The sequence below is a fragment of the Octopus sinensis genome, linkage group LG25 (assembly GCF_006345805.1).
Source record: "Octopus sinensis linkage group LG25, ASM634580v1, whole genome shotgun sequence".
Taxonomy (NCBI): Eukaryota; Metazoa; Mollusca; class Cephalopoda; order Octopoda; family Octopodidae; genus Octopus; species Octopus sinensis.
In genome coordinates, this window is record NC_043021.1 from 3,076,799 (window position 1) to 3,102,792 (window position 25,994).

Sequence of the window (25,994 nt, forward strand, 5' to 3'; positions counted from 1 at the left end):
GCGTGGCATCTTGGGCAAGTGTCTTCTGCTATAGCTCCGGGCCGACCAATGCCTTGTGAGTGGATTTGGTAGACGGAAACTGAAAGAAGCCTGTCGTATGTATATATATATATATATATATATATATATCATCATCATCGTTTAACGTCCATTCTCCATGCTGGCATGGGTTGGACGGTTCGACCGGGGATCTGGGAAACCAGAAGGCTGCACCAGGCTCCAGTCTTATCTGGCAATGTTTCTACAGCTGGATGCCCTTCCTAACGCCAACCACTCCATGAGTGTAGTGGGTGCTTTTTACGTGCCACCTGCACAGGTGTGAAAAAAAATTAAAAAAACCAAATCTTATTTAAAAAAATAAATATATATAAGCAAAATCCTTGGTACAGTACTCTCTCTTCTTTCATTATATACTTTCTTCTTCTGTAGTAAAGGCAATGCTTATCTTCCTTTTAATGTTACTTCATTGAATAGGCTATCAAAATTCAAATAAGCATCAAAATAATGATACATATTTGAATATTGTCTTTTTTTAAACTCTGTAGAGCAGTGCTCTGCAGACTGATCTGCCATGAGATGATGCTAGGTGTGCTGCAGTGTAACCTGAATATAATTTTTTCCCTCATGCTTTTAGTTATATTTTCAGTTCAGGTGTGCCATTGAATTTTGAAAAGAATATAAGTGTACCGCAGTTAAAAAAGTTTATATATATATATATATATGTGTGTGTTTGTGTTTGTCCCCCTAGCATTGCTTGACAACCGATGCTGGTGTGTTTACGTCCCCGTCACATAGTGGTTCGGTAAAAGAGACCGATAGAATAAGTACTGGGCTTACAAAGAATAAGTCCCGGGGTCGATTTGCTCGACTAAAGGCGGTGCTCCAGCATGGCCGCAGTCAAATGACTGAAACAAGTAAAAGAGTAAGAAATGAAATCACATGGAATTTTAGGTTTCCGAAGTTGAACTTGCTCAGCTTATAATTCTGGGAATTGTTACAATACCAAAAATGCTTAGAGTCAAGCAACAATAATGATAAGTAAATTTTCTTTTGCAGCTAATGTTGTTGTTTGTGGAATTATTGTTATGTGACTATTTACTCATGTGTTTCTTTATCAGCAGGTTTTCCTCTGTGCTGCTGCATCTCTATGGATGTGTTGTGAAGCAGTGTTGAAAGGATGTACCAACTTGGATGTCTTGGCTGTTACAAGCCAGCCCTGACTGAGTCTATACACTGGACATGTACATTAATACTTGTCACAAGACAATACGGTAATTCTTTTGCTTTAGTAAGCTTACTTACGTATTTGAAACTTTCTTCCCCCCCCCCTTATCAGAATCTTATTGATCATTCTTTCTGTATCTAAAGTATGTTAAATTTTCATTTGTGTGTGAATACCTGTGATTTGAGGGTTCAGATCAAGATTTGACTGGATGTTGTAGACAGGTAAAGCCTTGTTTGTAGTGTTTGGCAGTGATCTGCTTGCAGCATATTGACTACAAGCAAAGCTGCTTTATACTTTGTGTTTATTTTTTTACTTGATACTAGCAGTATCGCCCGGCGTTGCTCGGGTTTGTAAGGGAAATAACTATATAAGCATTTTTAGAGAGTTACTTCCCTTATAGATGCCAATTCGGGCTTTCTTAGCCATTTCTGTTTTGGTGTCTTCAAGCCATGAAGTCGTTGTTCTAAAAGAACGCTGGTCTCCTTGACAACGCTTTACGACGTTGATTTCCTTACACTCCCTTCCCCACAGCTTCACGAGGGAGGGAAGAAGGGGGAGAAGCAAACAGGTGCAGGTGTGACCATGGACGCCAACTCCGCCGCCATCGACACACGAAAAATTATGCATTAAAATGGAATAAAAAATGTTAAATTATTTTTAAAATCATAGACTCATTGTTGACGCGCGCTAATACCCAGACGGGCTCGATATGAATCACGACTATAAGATGCCCGAATTTGGTTAAACTGCACCGCAAAATGTGGGAGGAGTTAGGAATCTAAATCGAAGGGGACAGACACTCACACAACTACAGTTTTATATATATAGATTTGGAGACTATCAGGTTTGCAGAGACATAGCAAATCTTCATTAAAACCTCTCACACCTCTGAAAATGCAAATTGCTGGTCTTATACTACGAGGAGTTTCTTACAGTTTATTATGTGTGTATATTCCTTCCATAGGTAAAATACAATAATCTACATGATTCAAACTATATAGCTGAATTACAGGTATTATCTCAGTTTTGCGAATCTTGTTTGAAAGTTGAGATTTTGATGAAATGCAGTTCGTCTCAAGCGAAACTTTTCCAAAATAATTATTGCATGAATTTGTATGAGAAGTGGTGATAGGATTGATGGTTATTGGTGTACATTGTGAATGTGGGTTTTTTTTATTTATTGTCATGTTACTTTACAGAGAAGTGAATTCCATGGAGCTATTTTCATATATATTTGCAAGATGGTGATTCCTGGGCATCAATTTCCTATCTCCGAAATGAATTTTATGTTCCATTAGTTTCTGTAACTGGGAAGCTGCACAATTCCATTTAAAAAAAGGGCATTCTGAGATATGCCTTAAATCTTCATTCAAAGGTTTTGATGTGTTATGTTACTAATGAAGTATTACTCATATTTCAATAATTCAACCCCCCCTACACACATATGCTCACCAGTATGCAGAGACCCTACATATAAAATGAGTAAAATTTTTTTTTTTTTTAAAGTCCTTTCTATTTGCTAATGAATGCATTAATGCTGTGATCAACATATGTGGTCACTGCACACTTTCACAATCAATAAGTCCCTATTTAAACTCCATACTGGTGTATATGGATGACATTGAAATACCACCGAAATACCATCAAATCTGAGCTCTCTAATTAACTCATTAATAAATAATTATAACTGGATATATTTATTCTTAATACAGTCTGGTAGCTTCAGACATAAATATGTTAATCACCGTTGTATTTTGTCAGTGGAGAATAACACTTCCTCTCAGAACAAATGTGTATTCATAACATACTCGAGTAAAGGGACTTTGACTTTTTGTGTTGGAACGCCAGTGTTTCAACCTTGTTGTGTCTCTTCAACCAAAGCTACCTGGACCAATGAATTTAAATGAGTTTTTGTTCTCATTTATCGGATTTAGCAAATAAAACATTTGCTGATGTTTGCCAGCTGGTAATAAATTGTCTTGCGTACAGTGAACAAGAACCATAATGATGACATAAATATTTGTTCTGAATTGTGTTTTGGTAGATTGGAATGGGAATATGCTAATCACTGGTGTATTTCATCATTGGAGGAGAATGTCTCCTTTCAGGCAAATGTGTGTTCATAACACTCTTGATTCATGATGCATACAGGGAATTGAGTGTGTTATAACTAAACAGTCATTTGAAAGAAGTCGTTCTCCAATGACAAAATACAATAGCAATTAGCATACTCACATTCAAATCTGCTGGAAAGTATTATGAATATGTATGTCACAGTTATGATTCTGGCTGACCACCATGCACATGATTAATTAAGCCATTATATATATATATATATATATATATATATGACATATTCTATCTCTCTCTCCTATCTTTTTTCTTTTCAAAGAAAATATTGCTCCATTGTTCACTATTTTACCCTCATTCTGGTCTAACAACCCTCCATATTTGTTTCTGTTCCCAACTCTGACCCTCCATAAATCCCAAATTTTTATTTATATATTTATGGGAACAACTGTCTCTGAAGACTCATTATGTCGTTCAATGCTCGAAATGAGGTGTAGGTAGACAGCCAACGACTGATGAAGGGTCGTTCTTTATGTTACTTGTCCTGTTTTCCATTTGTTTCTCTCGTTGTTTGTGTATTCAAGTAATTTGTTTTTGTATTTCATGTTGTTTACTGTTGGTGACGGTCCTGCACTCATATATGCATGTGTATGTATATGTGTGTATATAATTGTGTATGTGTGCATGTATATGTGTATGTATATATATATATATATATATATATATTATATATATATATATATATATATGGGTATATATGTGTGTATAACTGTGTGTGTATATATATGTATGTATATATATATATATTTGTATATATATGTATGTATATATATATATTTGTATATATATGTATGTATATATATATATATTTGTATATATATGTGTGTGTGTGTGTGTGTATATATATATGTATATGTATGTGTATATGTATGTGTATATGTGTGTGTATGTATATATGTATCTATGTATATGTGTGTGTATGTATATATGCATATATATATGTGTGTATGTATATGTGTGTGTGTATGTATATATATGTATATATATATATGTATGTGGGTGTGTATGGTATTTATTCTAGTGCTCTATATAACTCTACTAATCTTGATTGATTATATATATCAGCACAATACCAGAGAAATTACCAACGGAATGGGGTGATGGCCTCCAGATGTGATTAGAACTTTGTGAATACAGGCATGGCTGCAACTAAGAAGTTTGCTTCACAATGACGCGGCTTCAGGTTCCTTTCCAGTGTGAATGGCATATTGTTACCTCAGATCAGCACAAGTGTTGTGTGTGAAATGGGGTTAACAGAAACAGTGTGGTGGTCCGCTTCATATTTATTGGTGGTGAGAGGTAAACTTTGTCCCCTATTTTAATGTTGCTGCCACCAAATGACCCTTGGCTGCTTTTAGCAGATTCTTTTCTTTTCTGAGGATAATTTGATATCACATACCCCCACTGTCTGAAGAGACCCTGAAATAGATCAGGAGCAGTGCCCTTCCTTTTTCTTCTGATAAAACTTTAAAAAGAAGATTCTTGTCCACATTGTGATTTTTAATGTTTCGAACACAGTCTAGACTGCTAAGACATTTATAGTTCCTAAAAGTTGTGACCAAATGTTTAGTTTACTCCTGTGCTATAATCAGTGTGAACAGAACCAGCTGGAATTATCCTACTACTTCTACTATCATGCAACTCTTAATCTTTTGGAATAGTTTGATATTTACTCTGTTTCTTTTACTAAAACACAAACACCCCCCCTTAACCAACTTTGGTTAGTATTTTACTGCTTCAGCTGACAACTTGGGCTATTAGCTTTCACAAAACATTGGAGAAGTTAAGAAAAAATACAATTTCTCTCTCTCTCTCTCTCTCTCTCTCTACATTATAATAGCAACTATAATATAATCCTCACCCTCTCCACTTTTATTTTCCTGAGTTGTACTATCCAGTGGTATTACCAGGCTGTCATCTGCAATCCCTCTTAACCCCCTTAAATATTTGACCTAAATAACTCCTGGAAAATTCTCATTGTATAATGTGAGTGTTGTGGTGGGAATACCAGAGGCTCCACCACACTTATACTAGTCATTCTGTAGTGTTGTTTTCAAGTAAACTGTCTTTCAACAGGCTCTTACTCTTAACAGTTCATATTTTCTATTTACATAAACCTAGCTGACTGATAATTTAACACACATACAAAGTTCATTGTGATATTTTGCTTATAGAATACTCAGTTTCTAGGCAAGACAGTTTCATTATCACCATCACCATATGTCTGTTTTCCAGGCTGGCATGGGTTGGACTGTTTGACAGGAGTTGGCAATCCAGAAGATTGCACCTGGTTTCACTGTCATTTTAGCATGGCTTTTATAGCTGGAGTTCATTCCTAATGCCAGCCACCTTGCACAAACAAAAATTTTAGTTTTCTTTTCAACCCTTTAGACACCAACCTGGCTGAAACCAGCTCTGGCTCTGTAGTACAAATGTCTCATTTTCATAAGTTTTGAATTAAAATCTTTCACCAGACCTTAGTCACAATTTATGTTCCTAACACTAGCTTAATGATAACCAAGTTATTTTACTAAATTCTTTGTTATATTTAAAATAATTGAAAGAAACACAGAGCATCTCAAAATAAATACAGTAACGAAAGGTTTAAGCCATTTCACTTCATTTGCAAAGGCATGTGACCTATTGCGTCAAATGCATCTTTTCACTTGAGCCTTGTAACTTAGTCAAAAGAGGCTTAAGTAATACTTAAGCTGGCCCATTTTACCATGAGCTTACATGGTAACACTGAGTCACTCTCTTGACCTTGCTTGCCCAAAATGTTTTCATGTTTGTCCTAAATGTCCATGCTGTTTTCAGACTTTTAGTTAGCCCTTGTTTCGTACATTGAGAAATGTAAAGCTTTCCCTTCATATGTCATAAGTCCCGAGTGGTTGGGGGGAAAAAAATGGCAATGTGTATGACATGTAGAGGACAGACAAGGGATTTCATGTCAATTTGTTCCACAATTAAGCTCGTCCTTTACATTTATCACAGTGTGTGTGTATTGGGTCATCCCATAAATAATGCGATTTTTTAATACTTCTTTTATTTTTCAAAATTAAGATAAACAAAGTTCTATTTTAATCTAAAATATACCCTCCGTCATTTTCTACACTATTCTTCCAAAATTCACTTGTTTGTGATGAAAAGTACTCCTCCAGTACTGTTCTGACCTCATCTACAGAATTCATATTTTTTCCGTCCAAATGACTTTGAAGACTGTGGAATAAATGATAATCAAATGGAGCAATGTCTGGTGAATATGGTGGGTGGGGCATTGTTTCCCATTCAAATTGCCCCAGCTTTTGGAATGTCATCCTCGCTGTATGTGGCTGAGCATTATCCTGATGGAAGAATACCTTTTGTCTTGAGACCAAAGATGGTCATTTTTCTTCTAGTGCTGGTGTCGATGACTGGTTAAATGACCAAATCCAAGCTTCTCTGCTGGTTCCTCAACAGTTATGATGAGATTTTGTTCCACCAGGGTTTGCAGGATGTCCTTGTCGAACTTTACAGAATTTCCAGGACAATGCTCATCTTCTAGGCTGTAGTTTCCGGCTAGAATTTCTGGAACCACCATTGACACTGGCTTACAGTTATTGTCTGATACCCATATACCTCATTAATATTCCTTGCACTTTCTGTTGTGTTGTTGCCTTTATTGAACTCATAAAGCAAAATATGCCAAATATGCTCCTTTGTCACTACCTTTATTGCTTTGAAAAAATAACTGTTAAAATCAAACTGCACTCTTCAAAACTTGCACTAAGAATAAGTACAAGATAAAATTACTACTTGCTTTACTAACAAGTTGATGCAGGTAGTTTATTTCCTCCCCCTCCAAATTTTAGTTCATGCAATTGAAAAGTCCACATTATTTATGGTGTGACCCTTATATATATACACACATACACATACGTGTGTGTGCATACACACATTCACACATGCATATAAACAAATTATTTGCTAGCTCTGTGCTTTTGGAAGATGTATAACTGCTATGGGTTTACAAAAGGAAGGCAGAAAAATACTTGAATATATATTCTTCTAACCCATGCTAACATGGGGGAATGGATGTAAAAATAAACAAATGTTTGTGTGTGTGCATGTGTGTTAAACCTCAATAGATCATTGTTACATAGCTCCAAGTTTTGAGATATGTTGTCATTGACATGGAGTTTTGTACTATTTGTAACCTATTATTGTTTTACAATTAGTGTGTTTCAGCTAATTAATTACCAAGTGTCTTCTTGTATAAAATACGGGGAAGCCAACCAGTTGAATCATTCCTTATAGTTGCAAATTTTTTTTTTTTTTTAATTCAGTAATCTATTTACAGCATTGTACTTTGTAAACGATATTCTATTGTTTTGATTGAGAGGGGGGGGGGAGAAACTGCACCCAACAAGTTGAATACTAAACAAAACTCCATTCTGTCGTTGCATTTTACTGCTCATGATTGAGGCGTTTAATTATTGCTAGCTCAGTACACCAAGCTGTAAATAGATACCAGGGCTTTACTCTCATTCGTCTATTTGTGTTAGCATCGTGTACTATATCATTTTTAATATTCAGCTCAAAACTTCGCATGACATGAACAAAATCTACAAAAGATCACTGCTCTATCAAGGAAAGGAAGTGTCTCATTGACTCAGCAATGCTTTGAAAACTTGAGATAAGATTCAGTACACTACATTGGTACTTCCAGCAGTGGTGATGTATAAAAAGATATGTCTGATTGTTGTTTTTAAAGTACTTTTATGTTAGCAACCTACTATCATCATCATTATCATGTCCACTTTTCCATGTTTGCATGGATCAAATGGAATTTGGTAAGATGGATTTCTCTACAGCTGGATGCTCTTCCAGTCACCCACCCTCACTTGCTTCCTCATCACCATATATTTCCATGGAAGATTGGTGACTAAGGACACCATTTGCAGGATGGTGACAACTATCACATGACGTGAAGAGCAAGGAGACTAACACATGCATACACTTGCGTCAGAAATTAATTAGCACTTCTCAAATTTCTACATTAAATAGGTTAAATCAATTAACCTATGAGCTGTTCAAAACGTCTTACGCGATGAGAAAACTTAGTATGGTGTGATTTCGGTCCTTGCGAGGCGCTACCTATATCTATTAAACAAAGGAAGATTTGTCTGCATCCGCACTCCAAGTTGTTGTTGCACTGCTATGTCAACATCATAAGGCTGTAGACTCTCAAACTGCTCTGCAAACAAAGTTACGTCATCGTTCTGCACAACAGTGAACTCGCAACAAAGCAATAGTTCGAGATATGGCCACTAGGTGACAGCACATACCTTGAGTGAAGAGCAAATCAAGGGTGCTAATTAATTTCTGACGGTAGTGTACATATATATACATACATACACATGCATATACATGACAGGCTTTCAGTTTCTGCCTACCAAATGCACTCAGAAGGCTTTGGTTGGCCTGGGGCTATAGTAGAAGACATTACCCAAGGTGCCATTCTGTGGGACTGTACCTGAAACCATGTGATGGGAAGCAAATTTATCACACAGCCATGTCTGCACCTATAAGTTCAGACATAGGTTAGCTTCGACTCAGTAGTATTGGCAGCAGATGTATGGTATTTTGTAGGAAATGAAAAATTATGACATTTTCATACTGATGATTTTCCAAATAACAAGCAATGTACTTTCTAGCTATAGTTTAAACTCAATGATGCATGCAATATTATTGAATTTTAACATTTTGGAAAGAACACCAAGAAACTTAGTCTTTCTGTTGAGTCAATAAAGACACATTAGAAAAAGACAAAGGGACACTTTTTGCTTGTCGAATCTGCTCCAGGCTTTGGTCAGTCTAGGGTTATAGTAGAAGCCCAAACAAAGTGGTGTTCAATGGACTGAACTCTCTGGACAACATTGTTGGGAAGCAAGCTTCTCATCCACACGACCATTTCTGCACCGCTGTCTCTCTCTCTCTCTCTCTCTCTCTCTCTCTCTCTCTCTCTCTCTCTCTCTCTCTCTCTCTCTCTCTCTCTCTCTCTCTCTCTCTCTCTCCCTCCCCACACACAAAATAAATTTTTGTTGTTGTTTAGCCCAGATCAAACCTACCTCTTACAAAAGATGTTCCAGCTGTGGCCATGTCTTTTTGTGTCTCAGAATCATTGTCCAAATGTCCTTTCTTTTTCATGATGATAGTGTGATGTAAGGGAGCTTTGGTTGCTTAGCCCCAAATTAGCTCTGATATGGTAAAAGTGTATTCTTGCCATAACTAGTTTATTTGTATATTAGGGACTGCATGTTTGCTGCTACTGCTTGATGAGGCTGGGGGCATCCCAGGTTAGTGGTCACAGATGTCATCATATGTAGAACTGACCAGATCTGCCATCACTGGCAAACCTGTTCCAGCCCCTCTGGAGACCTTCCCCAATCATGAACTACCAGGGCTTTACTCTCATTCGACGCAGCAGCTGCGGGCTGGAAGAGGCCTTGTAGCAGGCCCCACTCCAGATGGCTGGACATGATGTGGAAAGATCTCCAGAGGCTCAGTACCACCTTGAAGGAAGATATTAAAGACTGTAGTTTGTTCTTTTTCTAACAGCATAAATAAAGATAGTTTCATTTGTAGACTTTAATGTACATAATAGATATTGTAGCTATATGACAGGAATTTACTTCATTGAACTTATTAAAATCAAGATTCCTAAACCCCTCCTTTAATTCTGAACTTCAGATTCAATTACACAATTACATAAATTGAATGAAAGTTTAAATCTGTCAACAGTGATATAATTAACTCTTTTATATGCAGGGTCTTGAATGATCATAGTCTTAAGTTTTAAATTGAATCAGTATCATTCAACATGTTTAATAACGTACTTGAGTTTTCAAATATGTTGAACTTTGAGTGAATGATTACATGTAAAAAAAAAATTTTAAAAAAGGAAAAAAAAAACCCAGTTGATTTTAAGTGACTAACAAACAATATTGGAAGAGAACTTTTTTGACTGAAAACTCAAAACAATCTCACTTTGAGTTGACAGTCATGCTAGATTTTTTGGTCTTCTCACAAGGCATCCATGTTTTGTTGGATATAATGATTACCTTTTGAGAGGTATTAATCCTTTCGTTACTGTATTTATTTTGAGAGACTCGGTGTTTCTTTCAATTACTTTAAATATAACAAAGAATTTAGTAAAATAACTTATTTATCATTTAGCTACTGTTAGGAACATAAATTGTGACTACGGTTTGGTGGGAGATTGTAATTCAAAACTTATGAAACCAAGACTTGTACTTAGATCCAGAGCCGGTTTCAGCCGGGTTGGTAACAAAAGGGTTAATACTACTTCCATCACTAATAATTGATTGTGTTAGAATAAATAAATAAATATTTACAGTATTTTGTTTTGTATGATACTTTTTCCCCAAAATATAATCCCAATTTTTTAATTCTTTGTGGTTAACCTAAATAAAATTAAAAGTAATTCGCTTCCCTCCTCTAAAAAAAAACACTCCCGTGCTTTTGACTTTTAATACAAAATGATTTTGAAGTACATAAAACGGTGTCACTCTGAAATTTAATATAGGATGGTTGTAATTATATTTACTTGTGAAATGGACCGATCTCGTTATCTCTCTGTACCTGCTTTTACACTGATGACAGCCAGTTACATTCATGTTGCCATATGCTAAGGACTACATGAAAGTACAATCTGTATATTCTTGAAAATAGCTGTGGCCATACAATTGCTGTCCATTAATATATCTATTTAAAACAAAAAAAGTTGAAAATTATCAATGAAATTGTGAGATGGTATATTTGGGGAAGATGTGAATAATAATTATAACAATTAGTGAGAAAAACAATGTTATTAATATTGTATTTCATGCTGTTTTCAATCAATATACAAGTTTGTGTGTGTGTGTGTGTGCATGCATGTGGTTGTATGTATTTGTGTGGCTGGTTGTTGGATGTGGACTGTTTTAGGAATAAATAGAGATTGATTTCATTAGATGAAAAGATTTGAGATAAACTCAGTTTTGTACAAAAGCTGTTTTGCTTATATCACTGATTACCCTGTTTTGTTTGTGTGCAAAGACCACCAACACCAACAGAAAGTGCTGAAAGGAGGTTCATATAATATATATATGTGTGTGTGTATATATATATATATGGCCGATGCCAGCGTCGCCTCGACTGGCTTCCGTGCCGGTGGCACGTAAAAAGCACCATCCGAATCGTGGCTGATGCCAGTGCCGCCCCAAATGGCTTCCGTGCCGGTGGCACGTAAAATGCACCAATCCGATCGTGGCCGTTGTCAGCCTCGCCTGGCACCTGTGCAGGTGGCACATAAAAAGCACCCACTACACTCACGGAGTGGTTGGCGTTAGGAAGGGCATCCAGCTGTAGAAACACTGCCAGATCAGACTGGAGCCTGGTGCAGCCTTCTGGCTTCCCAGATCCCCGGTCGAACCGTCCAACCCATGCTAGCATGGAGAACGGACGTTAAACAATGATGATGATATATATATATAGATAGATAGATATCCATTGACCTCAAAAGACTATGGATCTGTGCCTGGAGAATTTTGTGTCAGCTGCTAATCGCAGTGCAGTCTTCTGTGGCTGTACAGGCCCACATGGGAATGACAGCCTTGCATGCAGTGACTGCATTTGAAGATGCTCTCCACCAGCACTACACTTGTGTTTTCCCTTTCTTTGTGTGGGTTTATTATGTCTGTCTTCCATGCTGGCATGGTTTGGATGCTGTGAGAGGAGCTGGTAAGCCAGAGGATTGCACCAAACTCCACTGTCTGATAATGTAAAGTGCATGTGTATGATTATAGCAACTGAGATCTATTACAATCATAAATAACACTCTTGTTTTGGTATTGAGTGCTGTTTCACCCTTCATGCTTATACACACATATTCTCTTCCCCCTTTCTCTATATATCATTGTCATCATCATCATTTTAACATCCAGTTGCATGGGTTGGGTGGAAGTTATTCAGGAGGATTCTCTACAGCCAGTCACCCTTCTTATCACTAAGCCTTACTGCTTTCCAAGTGTGGTGAGATTTCCACATGATTTTGCGAAATATTGGAATTGAATCACATTCATTTACAACAATCCATACAGTATCAAAACAAAGAGACACATATACGTGTGTGCATGCATGTGCACCTGTGTGATATGGGCTTATTTCTGTTTCTATCTACCAAATTTACTTTCAAGGCTTTTATCAGATCAGGGCTATAGTGGGACACACTAACCCAAGATGCCACATAGTGGACTGAACCTGAAGCCATGTGGTTGGGAAGTGAGCTTCTTACCACCTCATTTAACATCTATATTCCACATTGGCATGGGCTGGACAATTTGACAGGATCAGACTAGCCAGAGTGCTGCATTGTGCTCTGTCTGCTTTGGCAAGGTTTCTATGGTTGGCTGCTCTTTCTAATACCAACCACTTAGATGTATCAGTGTTTTTTTGTGTTTTTTTTTTGTGTTTTTTTTTGTAGAAGCAAAACTGGCAAGGGCACCAAATAACTCACAAGATAAAACTACTTGATTGAATGGGGGTGCAGAATTGAATGAAGGGGTGTTGTTCCAGATGCCCCATCATTCCATCTCTCAAAGCATTAACATACCTGGGACTACAGTGTGCACTGTACCCCTACCCTTTTGAGCTTTAAGGGAGATTTGTCTGCTATTTCGAGCAAGGTGGACAACCACATAAAAGCTCCCTCTTTGATTCATTTTATTCTGGTGATAGGAAACAATCTACTGACTCTACAAAGGAACAGCTGAACTAGGGTTTGTTTCTATATCACTTGTTTGTCTTTTCCCTCTGATTTCTCTGAATACTTCACTATCCAACAAGGTATTTTATCTATAACCTGACAAACATCCCTGTCGGTTGTCATAAAATGTTATTTATTTTCTGGATCTTACAATCTCATAAGAATAATTATGTCAAAAACAATACATATTTTCATTTTATCCTAAAGAATATGATTGTCAGCTTGCTATTTTGTTGCTAGGCAGGTATTGCTGCTCTGTTTTACACGCTATTGTTTTTCCAAACCTGTGTTATTTCTGATTAAAATTTATAGTAATCATGTGCGTAATCTCTGCATGAGCAGAGTGCTAATCTGCATAGATAGGATCTGCTTGTGTATGGCTGTTTTCAAGTACATATTTAACCTTTTTGCTACCCTATTTCTGTTCAAATACACTGCCTTTCATCATCATCATCATCATCATTTAATGTCCATTTTCCATGCTGGCATGGGTTGGATGGTTTGACCAGAACTGGTGAGGCCAGGGGTCATACCAGGCTCCATTTGTTTTGGCTTGGTTTCTACAGCTGGACACCCTTCCTAATGCCAACCACTCCGCAGAGTATACTGCCTTTGTTTCAATTCATTTTCAAAATAACAAAGAATTTAAGTATTATTAAGCTGGGGTGTGGAACAATTTAGCATAAAATATTGATGGAAGATTATAATTTAGACCACTTTAACCCTTTAGTGTTTGCATTATTCTGCCAAAATTAATGCTTTTTCATCCACATTGTTTTGAACTAATCATTCATTAATCTTGTAGCCATGAGATTTTGATGAGGTAACTGTTAATTTTAAAAATGACATTGTAGGGTTGGTGTGAGAGACCAGATCTGACCAGTTTGGACATAAAACAGGCAGAATACTTTTGGCTGGTTTGAATGCTAAAGGGTTAAAACAGTAAGTTTGTCATAGAACCTGGGGTAGTCTAAGGGCGGTTTGCATCAAAAGGGTTAAGTAAACAAATAGAAATCTACTTCACTGGCCAGCTTTGTGCTACTGCAACTTATGCAGTAAAGGTTAATAAATTGAAGTACTTTGAGATGAGAACCAAGTTATGTCATATCACCATTAAATTTTTTGTTGGTTTCATTCAGACATTGGTCCATCTCGGGGCATGACTTTCAAGGCTTTTAATCACTTGTGTCATCATCCCAAGTATTTAGTCTGGCAGTTGTTTCATTGATTCGTATTTATTGAATGGCTAAGTCAACATATTGAGTTATATTCCCCTTTTCTAAGGAGGTAATTTGTTTTTGAAACGAATGCTGCAATACAGTGTGTGTGTGTGTGTGTACACAAATACACATGTCCGTGTGTTTTTAGAATGGACATAGAAATGAAATATCATTCATATTGTTTTCCCATTGATTTTTTTCATTTTTCTGTTTAATATGTTTTACTCTCTTTATGTATTACAGCATATATTACAATGGAAGCCACTGTGTACATGACTATGCATCCACAACATGTAGATGTTGAGTTTAATATATTATATTGAGCTCTAATGTAATTGGTTATTTGTTGTACAAAAAAAAACGCATCGTAATGTTTTTGTGTGACTGTGTGTCTATAACTATCTGTGTGTGTGTGGATGTGCTTCTTATACTAGTATCATCATCAATATCATCATTTTTCATGTTTACATGCGTCAAACAGAATTTGCTGAGTCAAAATTTCCTGTGGCTGGATGCTCTGCCGGCCATCAACTTTCACCTGTTTCCCCATGACCAGATATGTTTGTCACAGAATATCGGAGACAGAGACTGCTAGCATGCCAGCACGACACTCATTTACAACCATCACAATGTCAGAGCAAAGAAACAGTAAGACATGCATGTACACACACACACACACACACACATATACACATTCAAAACAGATTGATTCGGATTCTGTGCTACTTCAAGTTTTGCAAGCCCCTAATGGAGCCTGTCTCCTCGGGCTGCTGTGTTATCCGAATGAATGGGAGAAGTACAAGAAGTCTGTTCATTCAGATATCCCACCAGCCTGAGGAGACCGGAATCTAAAGTTGCACGGAATCTAAATCAACATATCTTGAATAATACATGTTACTCCCAATAAACATGTTGAGTTTCCTTTCTTTCATTTGTCCCCCCACCACACACACACACACACATGAATGCTAATCTTCTTTCAGTTTCTGTCCACCAAATCCACACAAGGCTGTGGTCAACTTTGGTTAGGATGAAGCTCTTTGCTCAACATACCACATAGTAGGATTGAAGCCAAAAAACTAAGAAGGATACTTTTTATATCCATCTTATTGTTACATCTGCTGTCTCTTGACAGAAGTGTGTGTGTGTGTGTGTGTGTGTGTGTGTGTGTAAGTTTAATATATTGAAGTTTCCATTTTATGTCACTGTTAACCCTTTTGATATCAACCCACCTGAAATTACCCCTGATTCTACGATACAAACTTCCTGTTTGTATCTCCACTAAAACCTCCATTACATTTCTATGTTAATACATGTTTCTACCTACAGTTTAACAATAAGGTTACTTAACTAAATTCTTTGTTGTTTTTCAAGATTAACTGAAACAAAGTATTTCAGCAGAATTATGGCCACAAAAGAGTTGGCTTCTGTGAATGAGTGTTGGAGTGTCTGACCAATCACATAAATTAGTTAGGATGTTATAGCTGTAGCAAATAATGGGTTTGTATCTGTGATAGCTGTGTGATTAATTAGCTTGCTTTGCAGTCATGTGGTTTTGGGTTCAGTCCTACTGCACAGCATCATGGGCAAGTGTCTTCAACTATAGCCATGGGCCAACCAATGCCCTGTGAATGAATTTGGTAGACAGAAACTTTGAAAGCCTGTTGTGTGTGTGTGTTCCCTCTCATACAAACAGGCATCGGTTTGCTTCCAACATCGGTTTAATCACATACCCATAACTTGTCAGTTTGGCAAAAGAGATCAATAAAATAAGTGCCAGACTTAGTAGGCCTTTAGCATTCAGATTAATCTGTCAAATGTAATGCTTATTGATTCACATTGTTTTAATTTAATCGTGCATTATCATGTAGCTTCTAGATTATGATGATGTAATTGTTTGTTTTGAGAATGACATTGTAAGGTGGGTGTGAGGGGCCAGATGTGGTTGGCTTTGATAGAAAACTGGTAGAATATTTAGGCTTGATTTGCATGACAAAAACCCCTTAAGGTGGTGCCCCAGCATGGCTGCAGTCCAATGACTGAGACAAGATAAAAGATTCATAGAGTATTATCTATTACATTGATAGGTAACTTTGGAAGTATAATTTTTGTCACTGTAAATTATATCAAGAAATATGTCGTATAAACAATAATTATAATTTCGCTTTTATGAAATTTCTTTGTGATTATATAAAACGATGAAATAATACTAATTTTAAAAGAAAGATATTTATTACTGTGGAATTTAAATAAAACTAATTTCTCATTTGTATATTTGCAATAAATATAAGTTATTTTTCTAAATTTTATGAATATAATCACAGTCCACTGAAAATCTGCAAAATTTCATTAAAAATTTGTATTTCTTTGAATGTTATGAGACACCCATTTGCATCTCTTACATTAATTCTGTATCTTTTTTTTTTACTTTTTCTATATGATTTAAAGTGTGATGAGAGAAATCCACCAATCAACATTTATATTGACATAAAAACCATATGCAAAAGCAGACAGGAGAGAATGGTGCAGTCCTCTGGCTTGCCAGTTCCAGTCCAACTGTCTGCCCCGTGCCAGTATGGAAAAGAGATGTTAAATGATGACAATGATGATGGTAGTGGAAGCCATCACCCACCCACAGCCGCTGCTACTGTGTGGGTGAAATTCACTTCTTGGCCATGTGTGGTTTTGGGTTCAGCCCCATTGTGCTGCACCTTGAGCAAGTGAATTTGTTGGGCAGAAAGTGTGTGAACCATGCCCTCTGTGTATGTCTGCAGTAAGTTTACAATCTGTACTTGTATGGAAACAACACTGAGCTGTAAACACTGAAATTTGGTAAAGATTGTCCTTTAGCTCAGCATTTTTATTGATGTGGGAGAGTATCTAGCAATGCCTCCATAATATGTACTCATCTAACCTATGCTAGCATAGAAAAACAGATGTCAAACAAATTACAAATAATTGTACTTTTTTTTTTTGTGATTAAGTTTCTATGTTTACTAACTTGTGACTTGGTTGTTCAAGATAAAAGTTGCTTACTGGAATATTTTCATTGGTAATGTCACCAATGACTATCTTATCTCATGCTAGTCTGATAAGTCAGTTACTTGATTTTATTTTTGATTCTTTATATATTTTTCAAATTGTAATTGAGCTAAGAAGTATGTGCAATGGATTTGATAAGAGGGAAAGGCGTGGTATAATGCCCTGTTCCTTTCTTAGGGTTGTTGGGTATAAATGACAACTGCAGCTGGGCTTGGAAAACCAGTTTATGGACTCAGTTTATTTTCTCTCTAGCTTTTTTGCACCAGTTATATTTACTCTCTCTTTTACTCTTTTACTTGTTTCAGTCATTTGACTGCGGCCATGCTGGAGCACCGCCTTTAGTCGAGCAACTAGACCCAAGGACTTATTCTTTGTAAGCCCAGTACTTATTCTGTCGGTCTCTTTTGCCGAACCGCTAAGTGACAGGGACATAAACACGCCAGCATCGGTTGTCAAGCAACTGTTTTTTTTTTTGTGTTTTTTTTTCTCAAAGCCCAGAGTGGTAGATAATGGATTTTATTTTTTTCTATTATAAGATACAGCGTTGAATTGCTATTGTTATTGTTTTAAATATTTTAAATTGCAGCAGTTTTTTCCTGGTAAAGTAGTGACTAAAAGTGGGAGTTCTTGTTGCAGTATTAGTTAATTTGGTAAATATTGTTAACGAGTGAAAAGCAGTATTGAGTGTTAGAGGGAGGACAACGTGTGCAGTAATCAGGTATGTTGCTACATGGGATAGAATCATGGAATAAAGTACCATTGTAGTAACAGGCAAAGAATGTTGCATTCTTAGCTTAGTAGTAGTAGTAGTGGTAGTGAGGAGGCGAGAGAGGACAAGTTAAATATTGTCATCATCATTATGTGCCAAGTGTTTAGTAAATGGAATGACTAGTTATTTCTCTAGCTGACAACTTGGGTAGATTTTGAAAGAATGTCACATTATTTTAGTATAGCTGTGTGGTAAATGACATTTTGAAGTCACACACACACACACAGCTTATCTATATATAAAAATAGCAAACAGACCCATGTACCAGCCTGCCTACACGAATTACAAAATATATGCACCCCTATTCCCCAGTGCCATGTGGGCCCTAGTTGAAAACCACTGGGGAGTAGGGGTGCATATATTTTGCTAAAATTTATCTTTTCTATTTTACCTAAGTCATTAGACTGTGGCCATGCTGGGGTACTGCCTTCAGGAATTTTAGTCAAACGGGAAAGCAGTCCAGAATCCTTGTCCGGTATCGGATCAATCCCAAAATCTAATCAGTTCATGCCAGTCATGAGACCAAACATCCCTGAAAGTTTCATCCAAATCCATTCAGCAATTCTTGAGATACCATGTCCATGGACAAACAAATACAACTGAAATCAATACCCCCGCCTTCACTATAGCGGAAGTAATAAGAAGCCAAATGCAGTAATGCCTTGATATATGAGTTAATTTGTACCCGGAGACCGCTCATAAAGTGAAAACTCCTAAAGCAGGGCAATAATTTCCCATAGTAGCAATGTTATAAATTGTAATTCATTCCCAGAAAAATATTTTACCTGTAAAATTTTAAACATTCGTAAATAAATGGTTATAAAACATCGGTAGAATATAACGAATATTTTATGTAAAATAAAAAGAATGTCAAGATCATTTATAATAAAAAATATTATAGGCGCAGGAGTGGCTGTGTGGTAAGTAGCTTGTTTACCAACCACATGGTTCCGGGTTCAGTCCCACTGCGTGGCACCATGGGCAAGTGTCTTCTACTATAGCCTCGGGCCGACCAATGCCTTGTGAGTGGATTTGGTAGATGGAAACTGAAAGAAGCCTGTCGTATATTTTTATATATATATATATACATATATATATGTGTGTATGTGTTTGTGTGTCTGTGTTTGTCCCCTTAGCATTGCTTGACAACCAATGCTGGTGTGTTTACGTCCCCGTCACTTAGCGGTTCGGCAAAAGAGACTGATAGAATAAGTACTGGGCTTACAGAGAATAAGTCCCGGGGTCGATTTGCTCGACTAAAGGCGGTGCTCCAGCATGGCCGCAGTCAAATGACTGAAACAAGTAAAAGAGTAAAGAGTATCATTTATAATAAAAAATATTATTATAATCGTTTTCTGAATCGCTTTCACTCACACACCATCATCACTTGCAGACATGATTGCCAATTCACAAGCACTCGTAGATGGACTTATAAGTTCCTTTTTAAAAGACAAATCTAGAGTTGTTTGCTTAGAAGCCTTTTTTCACTCTCTATAAATTTCTGGGTTACACGCAGAAGCATTTGTTATGATAGTAGAAACTTTTGCACTTTGTTCGAAATTTGGATCTTGTGCTTGAAAAATAAACCTTGTAAACCTGGGGTCTCGTAAAGCGGGTCCTTGTAAAGTGAGGTATTGCTGTATAGAGAAACTAAGTGCAACTGTTCCGCAGTGTGGAAGTGGTATATATATTATTGCTGTTACTCTTGATGATTGCTCATTATAATTTTAGTGGTAATAAAATAGAGCATCAATCAGGTTGTACTGTGTTGTTCTTAGTGTCCTTCATAAAGCTAAATGATTAATTAAATTTTGCTCAGAGAATTTTTAATTGTAAAATCATTCCAAAAACATTTGGTTTATGTATATGCACACACATATGCATGTACTCTCTCGCACACACACACACACACATATGCATGTACTCTCTCGCACACACACACACATGCATGTACTCTCTTGCGCGCACACACACATATGCATGTACTCTCTTGCACGCACACACACACATATGCTTGTTCTCTCTCTCTCTCTCTCTCTCTCTCTCTCTCTCACACACACATGCATGTACTCTCTTGCGCGCACACACACATATGCTTGTTCTCTCTCTCTCTCTCTCTCACTCACTCACTCACACACACACACACACACACACACAGACACACACACACACAGATGCACACACAGAGTTGTGTTTTAGTAAAGAAGCTCTTTTGCTAATTTGTTAATTCAGCAGCTCATTTTAATGCGACTTTGAAGTGTTCTCAGTCGTTGGTTGGTGAAACCTCAAAAGTCACTATCAGTAAAATTTTAACATTTAACTTTACACTTGTAGTGAGTACTTTCATTTGCTTAATGTTCACACTTAATACACACATGTACATGTACACACACACACACATATATTTAGGTACAGATGTGGTTGTGTGATAAGAAGCTTGCTTCCCAACCACATGGTTCCAGGTTCAGTCCCACTGTATTTTGCTCCCTGGGTTAATGTCTTCTATTATGGCCTTAGGCTGATCAAAGCTTTGTTAATGGATTTGTTAGATGGAAACTGAAAGAAGCCCACCATGTGTGCATGTTCGTGTGTTTTTCTATTTCCTTGCCTTATTTACTACTTTATGATAGTTGCAAGCAGGTGTCACCATCATACAGGCGGTCCTTCATTTCAGATCTTCAGATACATTTCTGGTCATTGGAACTGTGTGAGGTTTGGTGAGAGGAAGGGCATCTGGCTGTAGAAAATCTAATTCAACAAATTCCATCTGACCCACATGGGCATAGGGAAGTGGACATTTATATGAAATAATGATTGTGTGTGTGTGTGTGTGTGTGTGTGTTCGTTTAAAGCTGACCTCCCACTTCATTGCAACAATGCCTGTTGCTAAGCGGATGCAGTGGATGATACTCCCCCCCCCCACTATTCAATGGTACACCCTTAGATTTACTCCACTTTAGTGACTTCACTTCAGCGTTCTTACAAAATGGTGCCCACCTAGACTATTCTGAAGCACCTTAAGGCACCAAATTCTGACGAAGGGCTTGGTGCATGTGATCCTTTAAGTAGCGGCACTCATCTCTTTGATACCGAGTAAGTTTGGTGATCAATAGTCGCCAGTTTTAAAAGAATAAGCTCTATTGTATCTCCGAGTAAATGTGTTTAAGCCCCATTATTTGTCTTTGGGTGATCTATTAGTTTTAAAATAGGTTTTTACTTGCTCCAAAAACTGTATATATATCACTTAGAGAAAGAAACATATTCATACGTTTCGAGTAGTGTTGTTACGCATGAAACAAAAAATATTTCTTAAATAGAATTAAAGAAGTATTTGTTAAATGTCAGTCATGGGTTTTAGAGATAGACATTCATTGTGCACATAGAGGAGATTTAAAGATTAAATATATTGAGTATTTGTGATTGGGAAAGGGCAGTGATTTTATGAACGTTGATAAGAATGTTTTATCTCTTACTTGTTTCAGTCATTAGACTATACCAATGCTGGAATACCGCCTTGAAAGGTTTTAGTTGAACAAATAAATCCAGTGCTTTTTTTTTTTTTTTTTTTTTTTAAATCCTGGTACTTATTCTGTTGGGCTCATCTGTCAAACTGCTAAATTATGAGGATATAAACAAATCAACGCTGTTTGTCAAGTTGTGTAGGGAAACAACTACATAGTTACAAAGTGAGCTTCTTAACCACAAAGTCATGCTTGTGCTTACTAGGTGTAGCTAAACTGAAGCTTTGGAACTGTGTGCTGCTCTGAGTCAACCTGCACATCATAAAGATATGTTAGTTGAATTTCTTTGTGTACGATATAAAGTTATTTTAAAATTGAAAAAAAAAAATATATATATATACATATATTATATTAAATTAGAGACAAAACCACTAGTAGGCAAATCATACAATGAAAAACTTAAGCCAATACATAAGATTATTTAATTTATATTATTTAAATATATAACAAAATTATTAAAAAAATATAATTAATATATCACTACGATCGTTTCATGGCTGTTAATTTCTTTAAATTTTCGAGTTACAGTCATTCATCAGGTGGTTTAAATATTTATCTTGGCGAGGTTTAAACATATATATATATCATCATCATCATCATCATCGTCATTTAGCGTCCGTTTTCCATGCTAGCATGGGTTGGACGGTTCAACTGGGGTCTGGGGAGCCCGAAGGCTGCACCAGGCCAGTCAGATCTGGCAGTGTTTCTACAGCTGGATGCCCTTCCTAACGCCAACCACTCCGAGAGTGTAGTGGGTGATTTTATGTGCCACCGACACAGGTACCAGACGAGGCTGGCGAACGGCCACGCTCGGATGTGTTTTTATGTGCCACCGACACAGGTGCCAGACGAGGCTGGCAGACGGCCACGCTCGGATGGTGTTTTTATGTGCCACCGACACAGGTGCCAGATGAGGCTGGCGGACGGCCACGATCGGATGGTGTTTGTTACGTCCCCAAAGCACGGAGGCCAGTCTATGCGGTACTGGCTACGGCCACGTTCGGATGATTTTCTTGTGTGCCACCGGCACTGGTACCACAAGATACAAATTCCATTGATGTTCATCTATTTTGATTTGTTTTGATTTGATTTTCACTTGCCTCAACAGGTCTTCACAAGTGTCACAAGAAGGAAGGTATGCACAGGTGGACTGACTACGTCCAGGTAGGGGCCACGGGTTATGGCCTGACTAGTCTTGCCGGGTCTTCGGATGGTGTTTTTATGTGCCACCGACTCAGGTGCCAGATGAGGCTGGCGAACGGCCACGATCGGATGGTGTTTGTTACGTGCCCACAGCACGGAGGCCAGTCGATGCGGTACTGGCTACGGCCACGTTCGGATGGTTTTCTTGTGTGCCACCGGCACTGGTACCACAAAGATACAAATTCCATTGATGTTCATCCATTTTGATTTGATTTGATTTGATTTGATTTTCACTTGCCTCAACAGGTCTTCACAGGTCTTCACAAGTGTCACAGGAAGGAAGGAAGGTATGCACAGGGGACTGACTACGTCCCAAGTAGGGGCCACGGGTTATGGCCTGACTAGTCTTGCCGGGTCTTCGGTTGGTGTTTTTATGTGCCACCGACACAGGTGCCAGATGAGGCTGGCGAACGGCCACGATCGGATGGTGTTTGTTATGTGCCCACGTCACAGACGCCAGTCGATGCGGTACTGGCTACGGCCACGTTCGGATGGTTTTCTTGTGCGCCACCGGTACTGGAACCACAAAGATACAAATTCCATTGATGTTCATCTATTTTGATTTGGATTGATTTGATTTTCACTTGCCTCAACAGGTCTTCACAAGTGTCACACACTTGCCTCAACAGGTCTCCACAAGTGTCACACACTTGCCTCTGCCTCACAGGTCTTCACAAGTGTCACACACTTGCCTCAACATGTCTTCACAAGTGTCATAAGAGGGAAGGTATGCACAGGTGGACGACTACGTCGCCGGGTCTTCGGATGGTGTCTTATGTGCCACCGACACAGGTGCCAGATGAGGCTGGCGAACGGCCACGATCGGATGGTGTGTGTTGTGCCCACAGCACGGAGGCCAGTCAATGCGGTACTGGCTACGGACACGTTCGGATGGTTTTCTTGTGTGCCACCGGTACTGGAACCACAAAGATACAAATTCCATTGATGTTCATCTATTTTGATTTGGTTTGATTTTGATATATATATATATATATATATATCATCATTTAGCGTCTGCTTTCCATGCTAGCATGGGTTGGACGGTTTAACTGGGGTCTGGGAAGCCAGGAGGCTGCACCAGGCCCAGTCTGATCTGGCAATGTTTCTACGGCTGGATGCCCTTCCTAATGCCAACCACATATCATCATTTAGCATCTGCTTTCCATGCTAGCATGGGTTGGACGGTTTAACTGGGGTCTGGGAAGCCAGGAGGCTGCACCAGGCCCAGTCTGATCTGGCAATGTTTCTACGGCTGGATGCCCTTCCTAATGCCAACCACTCCGTGAGTGTAGTGGATGCGTTTTACGTGCCAGTGTCCCTTTATCATACACTTGGCATAAAACCACCTACCTCCACCTTCCCTTTCCATATATTTCCTCTTGCACTTCATAAATTCTGTAAAGTGGTTGGCTTTAAGAAGGGCACCCAACCATAGAAATCATACTGAAGATGACATTGGAGTTTGATGTGGCCCCCGCAGCTTGCTGGTTCCCCACTAAACCATCCGACTCATGCCAGCATAGAAAGTGGATATTAAGTGGTGATGATGATGATGATGATGATGATGATGGCAATATATATGTAAATTATTTTGTATTGTAGGATGTGTAAATCTCTTTCAGGTTTTGCAACTCTGACATCTGAAGATTATTGTGGATGTGGCTTTTTAAGCAAATGCAACCACTCCTGGATTAATGTAGTGTAATAGGGAGAAGTAGCACTTAATAAGTATTGGTTATTAGAAGAGATTATCATATTGGTTGGGTTATAAGAAGAGATAAGCTAAAGGTAAGCCTCAAGTTTCAGTAAACCATGATTGGCAGGAAAGCTCACCTGGGAAGATCAGGATAGTTGACAATCTCGTCACTGCTGACTGAATGGGAGGTGAATAATAAGATGGGGAATAGAAGTATTACTTTTAAATTTTAATTAGTTTTAACCTAATTGTCTTTATCTTTTCTTTTGTGGGCTTCTTGCATGCTCCAACAAAATATTTTTTATTTGTTCCTAAAAATGTATATCTCATAGTTAAAATGGTCAGTATGTCATTAATGATAATGAGTCTCATTTTCCCAAGTTTTTAAGAAACTTAAAATTTTTAACAAGCCTGTGGGAATGTCAAGTGCTCAGAAATATGTCTGAAAAAATATTATTCTAACAGCACTTTTAAAAATACTGAACAAGGCACATGTAGAACTAGGTGGTGAAGAATCTCATTTTACAAGCACATAGTTTTGTGTTCAGGTTCACTGCACAGGATCTTGGGCAAGTGTATTCTACCATAGTCCTGAGTTGATCAATTCCTTGTAATTGAATTTGCTAAACAGAAACTGTGTGGAAGCCTGTTGTGTATATGTGTGCGTGTGTGTATGTATGTTTGTGTTTTTTCCAATCAAAAATTATGGAAGTCTATCATGTATGTATGAATAAATGTGTGTGTGTTTGTCACCACCACATGACAACCAGTGTTGGTTTGTTTATATTCTCATTACTTAGTGGTTCTGCAAAAGTAGCCAATAGAATAAGTACCAGACTTAAAAAATAACTACTGGGGGTGGTTTTGTTCAGCTAAACCCTTCAAAGCAGTGATCCAGCATAGCTGCAGTCCAACAAGTGAAACACATAGAAAATAAAATAAGATTTTATTTTTCATACAGATAAATATTCTGAAACTGATATTAAGCAGTACTGAACAAGTATTTCTCTAGGAAATCATTTCTGATTGTCATGAAATACAGGAATTAACTTCAGTTTTTTTCATTCAAAATATTGCCAATACTCGGTGAACTCAATACCTGTTGCATTTTGAGCACTCATTAGCTGATTTAACAATTTAGCATTTAAAGTGACCATATCCAGCCCAAACATTCTACCTGCTTTATGTTCAAACTGACCAGATCCAACCTCTCATACATACTTTACAATGTCATTCTAAAAATAAACAATCACATCATCAAAAGATGTTGCATGATTAATTCAAGACAATGAGAATTAAGCATTTTACTAACTCCTTTATGAGCAATGCATAATATTGATTTTTTTAAAAATATTTTTCACTGTAGAATGTATTTTTCGT

The 25,994-nt window shown here is 37.6% G+C and overlaps 1 protein-coding gene across 13 annotated transcripts in view; it reads left to right on the forward strand.

The window, feature by feature from the left end:
* Positions 1-25,994, forward strand: part of LOC115224242 (serine-rich adhesin for platelets) — a 186,338-nt gene that overhangs the window by 65,162 nt on the left and 95,182 nt on the right. For 12 of the 13 annotated variants that reach the window (XM_029795039.2, XM_036513200.1, XM_036513202.1 and 9 more), the window contains exon 2: positions 1,119-1,271. The gene's annotated coding sequence lies outside the window, so the exon portion shown is untranslated. The remainder of the gene's footprint in view (positions 1-1,118; positions 1,272-25,994) is intronic. The other variant, XM_029795040.2, reaches the window with a different exon arrangement.